This window comes from Mobula hypostoma, chromosome 6 (genome assembly GCF_963921235.1).
Source record: "Mobula hypostoma chromosome 6, sMobHyp1.1, whole genome shotgun sequence".
Lineage (NCBI taxonomy): Eukaryota > Metazoa > Chordata > Chondrichthyes > Myliobatiformes > Myliobatidae > Mobula > Mobula hypostoma.
In genome coordinates this window covers 129,817,219-129,831,035 of record NC_086102.1, presented here as the reverse complement: position 1 = coordinate 129,831,035, position 13,817 = coordinate 129,817,219, and the positions used below count along the sequence as shown (strand labels likewise).

At 45.1% G+C, this 13,817-nt stretch overlaps 1 protein-coding gene across 2 annotated transcripts in view; it reads left to right on the top strand.

The window, feature by feature from the left end:
* The first annotated feature begins 930 nt into the window (after positions 1-930).
* Positions 931-13,817, top strand: part of LOC134348397 (integrin beta-2-like) — a 113,337-nt gene continuing 100,450 nt past the window's right edge. For both annotated transcript variants that reach the window (XM_063051699.1, XM_063051697.1), the window contains exon 1: positions 931-1,081. The gene's annotated coding sequence lies outside the window, so the exon portion shown is untranslated. The remainder of the gene's footprint in view (positions 1,082-13,817) is intronic.

Genomic DNA, 13,817 nt, shown 5'->3' with positions numbered 1-13,817 from the left:
ATTCCTTCCCACCGATCTCCCTCCCGGCACTTCTAAGCGGAACAAGTGCTACACATGCCCTTACACTTCCTCCCTCACCATCATTCAGGGCCCCAGACAGTCCTTCCAGGTGAGGCGACACTTCACCTGTGAGTCGGCTGGGGTGACATACTGCGTCCGGTGCTCCCGATGCGGCCTTCTATATATTGGTGAGACCCGACGCAGACTGGGATACCGTTTCGCTGAACACCTACGCCCTGTCCGCCAGAGAAAGCAGGATCTCCCAGTGGCCACACATTTTAATTCCACATCCCATTCCTATTCTGACATGTCTATCCACGGCCTCCTCTACTGTAAAGATGAAGCCACACTCAGGCTGGAGGAACAACACCTTATATTCCGTCTGGGTAGCCTCCAACCTGATGGCATGAACATTAATGTCTCTAACTTCCGTTAATGCCCCTCCTCCCCTTCTTACCCATCCCTTATTTTTCCACCCCCTCTTTTTTCCTCTCTCTGTCCCTCTCACAATAACTCATTGCCTGCTCTTCATCTTCCTCCCCTCCCCCTTTCTTGCTCCCTAGGCGTCCCATCCCATGATCCTCCCCCTTCTCCAGCTCTTAGCTTCATCCCTCCCCCTCCTGTCTTCTCCTATCATTTCGGATCTCCCCCTCCCACTCCCACTTCCAAATCTCTTACTATCTCTTCTTTCAGTTAGTCCTGACGAAGGGTCTCGGCCCGAAACGTCGACTGTACCTCTTCCTAGAGATGCTGCCTGGCCTGCTGCCTTCCACCAGCATTTTGTGTGTGTTGCTTGAATTTCCAGCGTCTGCAGATTTCCTCGTTTGCGAGTACGAAAATTGCTATTCGATAAAGGAACAGACGAACTCTCCTAATATCTTTGGCTAACACGTGCATTTTAGAGTGGGGGCGAATCTATAGATTGGGTTCCGCTCAGTTTGGAAGCGCACCGCCACTTCCGCCTGCGTTCTTTAAAACTCACTTCCCTCGCATAGAGAAGGTATTGGGAAGTCCAAAGAAGAATCAACTAGAACTACTGATCGCGAAAACCGGAGGCACGAACATAGCGGATTTCAGTTCAGTAAGTAACCAGCTTATTAGCGCAGTGGATCTACCCTACTTATACCGGAGCTTCTAGTTGCTTTTTAAATATAATTTCGTTATAAAATTTACACAGGAAGTACCAATGTTGATCGTCAACCTCGCCCCTCGCTGCAAACTCTCGGTTCGGAGGTTGCAAGCTTCCCCACGCTTTGTAGAGTGTGAGGCAGCTCCTTTCGCAGTGCGCAACGCGCGCACAAAATGCTGGGATATCTCAACAGGTCAGGCAGCATCTCTGGAGAGGAATAAACTGTCGCCGCTTTAAAACTCCTCTCCAGGAATGCTGCCTGACCTGCTGAGCCACCCCAGCGTTTTGTGTGTGTTGCTCTGGATTTCCAGCAGGTGCAGAATATCCCGTGTTTAGCCTTTCAGTCTGCTATCCACGTTCTGTTACTGCTCAACCTTGCCATCAGCGGCAAACTCTTATTTGCCAGGTTTGGCGGTTTGGTGCCAGACAACGCCTAGCTTAACGCGGGTGGGTGCAGCCTTTATTCAGAAAAGAAACAAACGTATTTGCAAACTGATTTTATAGCAACCTCGTGGTCGAGATTTCGCTTTTGCTGAAAGCTTCAAAGTAGCGCGAGGGTTCGCTGGTATCCCGACTGTTGTGGAAGGTGCCGCGGTGCACTCTCGGAGTGCGTGTCGTCGTGGGGCTTCATTACCCGGACTGCGCCGCGCTCTCTCTGCTCGCTGCCCTCCTCTTCAACGCCCTGACTTTTCAAACCGTAACCTTCACCCCCGCAGTTTCCACCTTCTTCGCTTCTCTTGTGATCTCTTGATTTCCCATTCAAATTTCTTATCCTTAACCCCCCCCCCCTTGAAAACATGCTTATTTTCTCTGCTAGTATCTCCTTAAAGTTCAGGTTTGTGGAACGTAAACCTACCTGTGAACATTTTACAACGTGTATCGTTGCACATTTCCAACTTAATCATGAGCTGCTATCTCCAAGATCCATATCAACCCATTTGAACCTCTTTTTTACTGGAATATCTCATAAAGGAAATTTGCATTGAGCCACAAAAGGGGAACCACTGATGGGTGACAGAAAACTTGGCGAGAACTACGGGCTTCATGGTAGGTTTTGAAAGTCGAGAAAGGCACAGAAGGTAGGTTCAGTCAGGGTTGGGTTTTAGAAAAGTGAAGAGGAGGGCACAGGAAATATCACCATTTATGAGAACTAACTGATCAAGCAGAAGGCAAGCTGCAAAGTGCTGTGATGTTATTGTGTCATGCAGATGTACAGCATAGAAATGCAGTCTTCAACACAACAAATCTGTGGCAACCCATTTTGCCTATCCACACGAATCCCATAGGCCTACATTAGGAACTTGTCTTTTGAAGTGTCTGTTTAAAGGTCAATTAAATGTAGTAGTTTTATCTTATTCCATCACCTTCTCTTCTGGCAGGGAATTCCAGATACTAACCATCTCTGTGTAAAATTAAAGATTTCCCTTCAGACCCTTTAACATTCCTTCCTCTCACCTTAAGCCTCTTGGTTGTTATGCCCCTACCACTGAGGGAAGGAAAGATTCTGACTGTCTACCCCTATCTAGGTCTCTCATAATTTTCGTCCTTCTGTTAGGTTTTTCTTTATCCCTCAGGTTATCCTTCAGCCTCCTTTACTCCAGAGCAGACAAGCCCAACCAACCCAATCTCTCCTTCGAACTAAAATCCTCAAGGTTAATTTTATTTGTGTACACATAGAAAACAGGACTGTGGTTTTGGATGATGTCAGCACAGTGCAGCTTTCAACAAGAAAGTGGGCAAGACTAAAGATTCATCCTTACAGAATCCAGTTGCTGGCAAAAAAGAAGTAGTTAATTTTAGTGTTAAGGCTGCAGCAGGATTGTGGTGTAGAAATAGGAAGTGAAACTTCACACTTCTGGACAGTGGAAGAGGGCCATTGGTCAACTACTTGACTGTTGAAAGCCATGATGAAAGCCATGTCAAGGAAGAAAAACACATGATGATCACAACCCACAGTTTTATCTGTGGGTGTGCCCGCACTTTGGGCAGCCCATGAGGCATACAACTACACAGAGTTCTGCTTTAGCTACAAGACTGTAACACAAAACTTTTTTTAGAGTAGTACCTCACTGACTCACTCATACAAAACCAAGGAACAAAGTTAAATGGAATTGAGCATTACTGAAATCAACATGAGAAATCGTGGAAATTTTTAATTTGCTTTGTCATTTCCAGCAGTGAGAAGTTATCTTAACATGTTAATAGCACTTTAGACAGGTCTGTTTTCATGATGTTAGCTCAAGGAATAAATACAGAATATTGCAGATATTTCCTCCACTCTTTAAGATTTTATCACAGTCACCCACCTCAAGTTAACATCAAGGCTGAAAGAGGACATCTTTACCAGCTTAATGGCAACTGTAATTACATTTGCAGGAGGTCCAAATGAATGGATTTTGCCAAGAATCCACATACGTCTCACTAGGATTGTGCAGAAGATCACTATCATATTTGGAAGTACATGCTGTGTGGGACACCATTGTACTTAGCTGTGGGGAAGCATCCCTGAGGGTATCTGTGTAAATGTAAGGTTTAGGAATTTGCATGAACTTAATGAGTATTGCCATCCAGGTTTTGGATTTGCTCACCAATACCTTGTTAACACCTAAGATTTGACCTCATTGCTAGATTTTTCTCAGAAGGTTGCTACTTGAATGAGTAATAACATGACTGCGATAATGAGGCTACAGCCATACAAAAGACATGAATGTATGAGATGAGGATCTGCAATTATCTATAGTATTCAAAGTTCAAAGTAAATTTATTATCAAAGTACATATAGTCACCATATACAACCCTGAGACTCATTTTCTTTCGGGCATACTCAATAAATTGATAACAGAATCATAACTGTAATAAAATCAGTGAAAGACTGCACCAACTTGGGCATTCAACCAGTCTGCAAAAGATAGCAAACTGTGGAAATACAAAAAGAAAGAAGTAATAATAATAAATAAATAAGCAATAAATATAGAGAACATGAGATAAAGAATCCTTGAAAGTGAGTCCATAGGTTGTGGGAACAGTTCAGTTATGGGGTAGGTGAAGCTGAGTGAAGTTATCCCCTCTGGTTCAAGAACCTGATGGTTGACGGGTAATAACTGTTCCTGAACCTGGTGGTCTGAGCCCTGAGGCTCCTGTACCTTCTTCCCAATGGTAGCAGCGAGAAGAGAGCATGACCTGGGTGGTGGGGATTCCTGATGATGGATGCTGTTTTCCTGCGACAACAGTTCATATAGATGTGCTTAATAGTGGGGAGGGTTTTACCCATGATGGACTGGGCTGCATCCTCTACTTTCTGAAGGATTTTCCATTCAAGGATATTGATGTTCACATACCAGGCTGTGATACAACCAGTCAATATATTCTCCACTCTACATCTACAGAAGTTTTTCTGAGTTTTAGATGTCATGTTGAATCTTTGCAAACTCCTAAGGAAATAGAGCTGCTGCTGTGATTTCTTTGTAATTGCCCTTACGTGCTGGGTGTAAGAGATGGCCTCCAAAATGATAGCACTGAGGAATTTAAAGTTGATGACCTGCTCCACCTCTGATCCTTCGATGAGGATTGGCTCATGGACCTTTGGCTTCCTTCAGCTGAAGTAATTCGCTCCTTCATCTTGCTGACATTGAGTAAGAGGTTGTTGTTGTGGCACCACTCAGCCAGATCTTCAATCGCCCTCCTATATGCTGATTCATCGTCATCTTTAACTCTGTCCAAGACAGTGGTGTTGTCAGCAAACTTGAATACGGCATTGGAGCTGTGCTTATCCACACAGTCATAAGTGTAAAGAAAGTAGAGCAGGGGCTAAGCACACAGCCTGTGGTGCATCTGTGCTGATGGAGATTGCAGAGGAGATGTTGTTGCCAATCCAAACTGACTGGGGTCTGCAAGTGAGGAAATCGAGATCCAGTTGCACAAGGAGGTATTGAGGCCAAGTTCTTGAAGCTTATTGATTAGTTTTGAGGAGTTGATGGTATTGAATGCTGAGCTGTAATCAAAAAGGTGCATCATTGTTGTCCAGATGTTCCTGGATTGACTGAAAAGCCAATGGGATGGCATCTGCTGTGGTCCTGTTGCTCCAGTAGGCAATTTGGAGTGGATCCAATTCACTTCTGAGGCAGGAGTTGATATGTTTCATCTCCAACCTCTCAAAACACTTCATTACTGTGGATGCAAGTGCTACTGGGTGATAATCATTGAGACAGGTTACTAAGTTCTTCTTAGGCACTGGTATAGTTGAAGTCTGCTTGAAGCAGGTGGGGACCTCAGACTGCCGAAGTGAGAGGTTAAAGATCTCAGTGAACACTCCAGCCAGTTGATCAGCACAGGTCTTCAATACTCGGCCAGGTACCCCACCTGGGCCGGATGCTTGTCATGGGTTCACCCTCCTAAAGGCTGTTTGCACATTGGCCTTAGAGACTGAAATCATTGGATCATCAGGGCTGAGGGAGTTTGTGATGGTTCCTCCATGTTTTGAGGGTCAAAGTGAGCACAGAAGGTATGAAAGTGAAAGTGAAGCCCTATTGTTGACTACGTTGCTTGATTTAACTCCATAAGTGGTGTTAAAATGTTTCATAGCTAATTGAATTGTCAACACACAATGAGAAATTTGCAAAGTTGATACCAACAGGGAGATAAGTTACTGATCATTATTTTTTCAGGTAGTGCTTCAGGATACAGGAGCATCAGAAATAGAATTAGACGTAAGCCACTTGGCTTCTATCCCCTGCTCAGCAATACAAGAAGATCGTGGCTGATGTTTTGAGATGTGAGTCCACAGATGCTGGAAATTTGGATTAACAAGTCCAAATTCTGGAATCTCCCCTTCCCCCACCCTTTTATTTTGGTTCCTGCCCCTTCCTTTCCAATTCTGATGAAGGGTTTCAGTTTGAAACATCAACTGTACATTCCCCACCATAGATGCTTTCTGATCTCCAGCATTTCATGTGCATTGATTGACAATCTTTTGTCTGAGTGAAGATCTTCTGCATCAAATCCACATCTCTTGACACCTTTAATATTTACATATTTGTCAACCTCCGACTTGAGTATACTCAACCACTGAACTTCTTGTGAAATGAATTGCAAAGATTCACACTGGGAGCAAAGGTTTGCTGTCAACTCAGTCCTGATGGCTGAACCCCTTTGCTTGTTAAACTGTGATCCCCACTTCTAGATTCTTTAGCTAGGAAACATTGTTTGTTCATGCTTCTATCCAGTGAAGCTACATAAGATTTAATTCCATTTCACAGTATAATCCCCTCCAGCCCAAGAACCAAGATCATAGAATTTTATTGTGCCCACTCTTCTGCAGGTGTAATGTGTCTTGTTTAGGGAGACCAGACCTGTACATATTATTCCAGATGGAGTTTCAATAGTGCTCTTGATAATTGCCGTGAGACTTGTACATGCATTCTCCTACCTTCATAACTGGTTACTGAATGTTACATTTCAGTGCTTCAAGACCTGCAAGGACAACCAGATCCTGATGAAAACCAGTTTCGTTGAAAACCACTCTTAACACTCAAAGAAATATACTGTTTCTGTCTATTTTCTGAGCAAGTCAATAAAAATTTTGCAAATCCTGTTGCAGCTGCATATAACTTTGGTTAGACCACATATGAAGTAGTTTTGACCATTCTGCATTACAGAAAGGAAGTGGAGGGTTTGGAGAAGGTGCAGAAGAGGTAGACCGCAATGTTGCCTCGAATTGAGTACCTTACCTATGGAAAGAGAATCAGAGTCAGAATCAGGTTTAATATCACTGGCATAGTCGTGAAATACATTGTTTTGTGGCTACAGTGCATTGCAGTACATAACAATAAAAACATAAATTACTATATATTATATATACAGTATATATTAAATTGATAGTGCAGAAAGAAAACAAACAAAAAAATAGTGAGGTAGTGTACAATGGTTCATTGTCCATTCAGAAATGTGATGGTGCAAGGGAGAAGCTGTTCCTGAAACGTTTTGTGTGTGTCTTCAGGCTCCTCTACCTCCTCCTTGATGGTAGCAATGAGAAGAGGGCACATTCTGGGTATCGGGGGATCCTTAATAATGAGTGCCGCCTTTTTGAGCCATTCCTGAGGAGGCTGGTGCCCATGATGGTGCTGGCTGAGACTATAGTTTTCTGCAGCTTTTTCTGACCCTGTGCAGTGGCCCCTCCATATCAGACGGTGATGCAACCAGTTAGAATGCTCTACACGGTACACCCATAGAAATTTGAGAGAGCCTCTGGTGACGTACCCAATTCTCCTCAAACTCCTAATGAAATATAGCTGATGCTCTTTGTAACTGCATCAATATGTTGGGCACAGGGTAGTCCTTCAGAGGTACTGACACCCTGGAACTCACCATTTCCACTGCTGATCCCTTGATGAGGACAGGTATGGGTGTTTCCTCGTCATCCCCTTCCTGAAAGATGTGGGTTGTTTGCCCTGGAATATCAGAGTTTGAGGGCATTTCTCTGCCTGAGAAAAGTGTGTAAATTTATGAGAGGCATCGACAAGGTAGACTGTCAGACTCTTTTTCCAAACTAGGAGAAGCCAAACACTAGGGGGCAGAGCTTTAAGGTGCGAATGGGAAAGTTTAAGGGACATTTACGAGGCCATGTGGTATGTACTTGGAACGTGATTTTCAGAGAAGTGATGGAAGGTGTTATAATAGCAATGCTTGAGAGGCATTTGGATAGAAATATGAATAGGCAGGGAATGGAGGGACATGGGTCACGTGCAGGCAGAAGGGAATACTTTAAATTGGCATTATAGTCAATACAGTACAGGCAATGTTGGCTGAGGGACCTGTTCCAGTACTATACTGTTCCACATTCTATAACTCATTTTTATTCGTTACATTCCATCCGCCTTACCCTTGCCAGTCAAAATGCTTAACTATATTTACCTGGAACTTCTGTTCAATTCAATACTGTGATCCCCTCCAAGCTGATCACCAAACTTTGCCAGCTTGGTATCAGCGTATCCCTCTGCAATTGGACCATGGACTTTCTGACTAACAGACCCCAATCAGTGAAGTTAGACAACCTCTCTGTCATAAGGTGGTGGCTGGGAACGGACCCAAGTGCAAGACACAGACACTGAAGGACTAGGGACAGGACTAGGATACAAGCTGAGGGCAAGGACATGGACAGGAAAACCAGGAACCTGGAACAGGACTGGACAAGAGAGCTAGGAGCCTGGGCTTGGACTCCAAGCCAGAGACTAGACAAGGACCCAGTACCTGGGTCTTGCCTCTGGCTCGGACCCCAGAACTAGGCAGGGACGAGGCTTGGCAGGCAGGCAGGATGAGGCTGGAGTCTTAGAGACTTGAGGTGAGACTTGGCAGGAGGCAGGAGACTTGAGGCAAGGCTTGGCAGGAGGCAGGAGACGAGGCAAGGCTTGGTAGGAGGCAGGAGACTTGAGGCAAGGCTTGGTAGGAGGCAGGAGACTTGAGGCAAGGCTTGGCAGGAGGCAGGAGACGAGACAAGGCTTGGCAGGAGGCAGGAGACGAGACAAGGCTTGGCAGGAGGCAGGAGACTTGAGGCAAGGCTTGGCAGGAGGCAGGAGACGAGGCGAGGCTTGGCAGGAGGCTGGAGACTTGAGGCGAGGCTTGGCAGGAGGCTAGAGACTTGAGGCTTGAGGCGGCTAGGCAGGCTCCTCTGGGGCAGGGCGCAGTACTCCTGGGCAGGGCGCGGCTCAGCACCCGACGGAGGCATGGGAGAGGAAGGGACAGAACCAACTGCAGGTAACGGCGAGACGGCCTGGCCTACCCGACGGAGGCAAGGGACAGGAAGGGACAGAACCAACCGCAGGTAACGGCAAGATGGCCAGGCTTACCTGGGCGGAGGCAAGGGACAGGAAGGGAGCTAGGTACAGGGTGGCTCCAGGACAAGATTGCAGGCGAGACGAGGCAAGAGTTAACAGCAAGACAAGGCAAGGCTTCAGGCAATGCAAGGTGAGACGAGAACTTCAGGTGAGGCAAGAGTTACCAGCAAGACAAGGCAAGGCTTCTGGCAAAGCAAGGTGAGACGAGAACTTCAGGCGAGGCGAGAGTTACCAGCAAGACAAGGCAGGGCTTCAGGCGAAGAAACAGAAGGCAGAGGAAGGGATACAAGGAGTAAGGACAAGAACAATCCAGCAACCACGCCCTGGTCTCTGAAGGTATTTATGCTGCCAGCCCCAATGAGCATCAGCTGCCTCAATTAGAGCTAAACAAGAACAAAAACAGGGTAAACAGGAAAACCTGGAGCAAGGGTCGATGGACCGGATCATGAACAGGAATACGGACTTCACGGACCGGACCATGACACTCTCCTCCTCCACTCTCACCCTGAATACCGGCATGCCTCAAGGCTGTGTGCTGAGCCCTCTTCTGTACTCCCTTTTCACCTGTGACTGCGTTCCTGTACATGGTTCTAACTCCATAATCAAGTTCGCAGATGGCACCACGGTGGTTGGTCTGATCAGAGGGGATGACGAGATGGCCTACAGGGACGAGGTCTAGCACCTGGCCGCGTGGTGTGCTGACAACAACCTGGCCCTTAACACCCAGAAGACCAAGGAGATCATTGTGGACTTCAGGCATGCCAGGAGTCACACTCATGTCCCCATCTACATCAACAGAACTGTAGTGGAGTGTGTATCAAGCTTCAAATTCCTTGGTGTCCACATTTCCGAGGATCTCACCTGGTCCCTGAACTCCTCCATCCTGATCAAAAAGGCACAACAGCGCCTTTATTTCCTGCAGAGCATGAAGAAAGCTCACCTCTGTCCCAGGATACTGACGGACTTTTACCGCTGTACCATTGAGAGCATACTGTCCAACTGCATCTCAGTGTGGTATGGCAATTGTCCCGTATCGGACTGCAAAGCACTCCAGCGTGTGGTGAAAACTGCCCAGCGGATTATCAGCACCCAATTGCCCACCATTGAGAACATCTACCATGGACTTTTTACTCTCCTCCCATCCGGTAAGCGCTACAGGAGCCTCCGCTCCCACACCAGCAGGCACAGGAAGAGCTTCTTCCCTGAGGCTGTGACACTGCTGAACCTCTCATCACAGTGCGAAGCAGTATTGCATCCATATTTTACTGTCTCAGTACTTCTATATTTGTGTGTGGTAGCACTTTTTTATTCGCAGACACTATCCTTTGCATTTCTGGTCAGATGCTAATGTATTTCATTGGCTTTGTATCTGTACTCGGCACAATGACAATAAAGTTGAATCTAATCTAATCTAATCTGCATTTTTTTGATAACTCATAGGAGTGTGGGCATTCATATCAACTTAAGGAGCTGTGTACATAAAAAAAACTTGTTTAGAATTCCTGTTAAATGTATGAAAATGTTTCCATTTGCACATATGCTTTTAACTCTCCCCGAAGCACTGAGCTGAAAAAGAAACAGGCTTACATAATTTCTGGCTGAGTGTAATTCTGCAAAATGTATCTGAGTGCACTATTGCTCAATATGGAAACTTAGTTTACCTTTTTGCTTTTTGCTTGCTGCTTTTATTTCTGGCAAGAGATGTATACGAAGTGTGGGAGGATGTATATTTTATTTATTTAGATTTTTGCCACCCAGCAACCCCCAACAACCCCCCCTGACTAACCCTTACCTAATCACGGAATAATTTACAATGACCAATTAGCCCACAAACCGGTACGCCTTTGGACTCTGGGAGGAAGCTGGAGCACCTGGGGAAAAGCCATGCATTCCACAGGGAGGACGTACAGACTCTTTACAGAGGACCCCAGGATTGAACTTTGAACTCCGACACCCTGAGCTGCAATAGTGTTGTGTTAACCGTACAAAAGTGATCTTCATTTTTTCAGAGGTTTCTACAAAAATAAGAGATTGACGGGAACTGAGACTAAATATTTAACATAGATTGAGAACTAAATCAAGCAATCTGGAGAGGGGCAAAGAACAAATTAAAAGGAAACACATTTTGTGATCTGACTCTGCAAGGCAATTCACATGAAGTTCTGTTGAAGTGAAAGAAATTTGCAAAAGATAATACTTTACATATCTCATACTTGGACCATACCACAAATGAGCAGGGCCACAAGACCATCCAGCACCACATTGGCCCCCATGAAGACCTTCTCATAATGGTGAAGAAAAGGAAGCTGAGATGGTACGGCCACGTAACAAGATCCAGTGGCCTTGCAAAGACCGTTCTACAAGGAACTGTGGAGGGGAAAAGAAGGAGAGGCAGACAGAGGAAAAGATGGATGGACAACATTAAAGAATGGACAGGGAAAACAACTGCGGTGACCCAGGCTCTGGCACACAACCGCGACAGATGGAACAGACTGGTGCAAAGCTTGTCATGACGGCACCCCGACGACTCCACCAGGAGTTCAGGGTGCAAGGAAGGAAGGAAGGAATATGCTAAGACCAGATAATCTTTTTTTGCAGTAATGAGAGGATGAATATTGACCAGGACTCCTGGGAGAACTACAAACCCCATTTCCAGAAAAGTTGGGATATTTTCCAAAATGCAATAAAAATAAAAATCTGTGAAATGTTAATTCATGTAAACATTTATTTAACTGACAAAAGTACAAAGAAAAGATTTTCAATTGTTTTACTAACCAACTTAATTGTATTTTGTAAACATACACAAATTTAGAATTTGATGGCTGCAACACACTCAACAAAAGTTGGGACAGAGTTAAAATAAGATTGAAAAGTGCACAGAATACTCAAGTAACACCGGTTTGGAAGACTCCACATTAAGCAGGCTAATTGGTAGCAGGTGAGGTATCATGACTGGGTATAAAAGTAGCGCCCATCAAAGGCTCAGTCTTTGCAAGCAAGGATGGGTCGTGGCTTTGTGCCAAAATTTGTGAGAGAATTGTTAGTCAGTTCAAAAGGAACATTTCTCAATGCAAGATTGCAGAGAATTTAGGTCTTTCAACATCTACAGTACATAATATTGTGAAAAGATTCAGAGAATTCAGAGACATCTCAGTGCATAAAGGGCAAGGTCGGAAACCACTGTTGAATGTGCGTGATCTTCGAGCCCTCAGGCGGCACTGCCTAAGAAACAGTCATGCTGCTGTGACAATTATAGCCACCTGTGCTCGGAAGTACTTCGGAAAACCATTGTCACTCAACACAGTCCGTCGCTGCATCCAGAAATGCAACTTGAAACTGTATTACGCAAGGAGGAAGCCATACATCAACTCTATGCAGAAACGCCGGCGAATTCTCTGGGCCAAGCTCATCTCAGATGGACCGAAAGCCTGTGGAACCGTGTGCTGTGGTCAGATGAGTCCACATTTCAGCTAGTTTTCAGAAAAAACGGGTGTTGAGTTCTCCGTGCCAAAGATGAAAACGAACATCCAGATTGTTATCAGTGAAAGGTGCAAAAGCCAACATCTGTGATGGTATGGGGGTGCATCAGTGCCCACGGCATGGGTGAGTTGCATGTATGCGAAGGTACCATTGACTCTGAGGCGTATATTAGGATTTTAGAGAGACATATGTTGCCATCAAGGCGACGTCTCTTCCCGGGACATCCATGCTTATTTCAGCAGGACAATGCCAGATCACATTCTGCACGGGCTACAACAGCGTGGCTTTGTAGACACAGAGTGCATGTGCTTGACTGGCCTGATGCCAGTGCAGATCTATCTCCTATTGAAAATGTATGGCGCATCATGAAGATGAGAATCAGACAGTGGAGACCACTGTTGAGCAGCTGAAGTCTTATATCAAGCAAGAATGGACAAAATTTCCAATTGCAAATCTACTACAATTAGTATCCTCAGTTCCAAAACGATTAAAAAGTGTTATTAAAAGGAAAGGTGATGTAACAGAATGGTAAACATGCCTCTGTCCCAACTTTTGTTGAGTGTGTTGCAGCCATCAAATTCTAAATTTGTGTATGTTTACAAAATACAATTAAGTTGGTCAGTAAAACTATTGAAAATCTTTTCTTTGTACTTTTGTCAGTTAAATAAAGGTTCACATGAATTAACATATCACAGATTTCTGTTTTTATTGCATTTTGGAAAATATCCAAACTTTTCTGGAAATGGGGTTTGTACATTGTGCTGAACAAAAATCTTAGCATTTAATTGTTGACGTAAAGGTAGAGGGGTCCTTGGCTCAACTCTCTCAGAACTGCAGTGCAAAGTTGGCCCAAACATTTTGCTCAAGTCTTGAGTGGGTGTGAACCGCAGCACCTTTAGACACAGCCACCATCGTAGCTTGTTAATATATCGGTAGTTTAAAAGACTGAGATGCTCACTAATTGAAATGGATGGAAAAACAGGCAAATATGGATTTTCTGAGCTCAGCAGATCTTCCCACCAGCTTAACAGTGATAGAGTTCCTTTTGCCCTTACCTACTACCTCATGAGTCTCTGCATCCAACACATCATTCTCTACAACTTCCGCCATCACCAAAGGGATATAGCTGTACCTTCCTCTCATTCTCTGCTTTCTGCAGGGATCACTCCCTCTGTGATTCCCTTGTCCATTTGTCTCTCCCCACTGATCTCCCTCCCAACACTTATCCCTGTAAGTGGCCAAAGTTCTACACCTGTCCATTCACCTCCTCCCTTCTCCATTCAGGGCCTCAAACAGTTCTTCCAGGTCAGGCAATGTTTCACCTGCAAATCAGCTGGGGTCATCTATCGTGTCCAGCGCTCCTGATGCGGCCTCCTCCA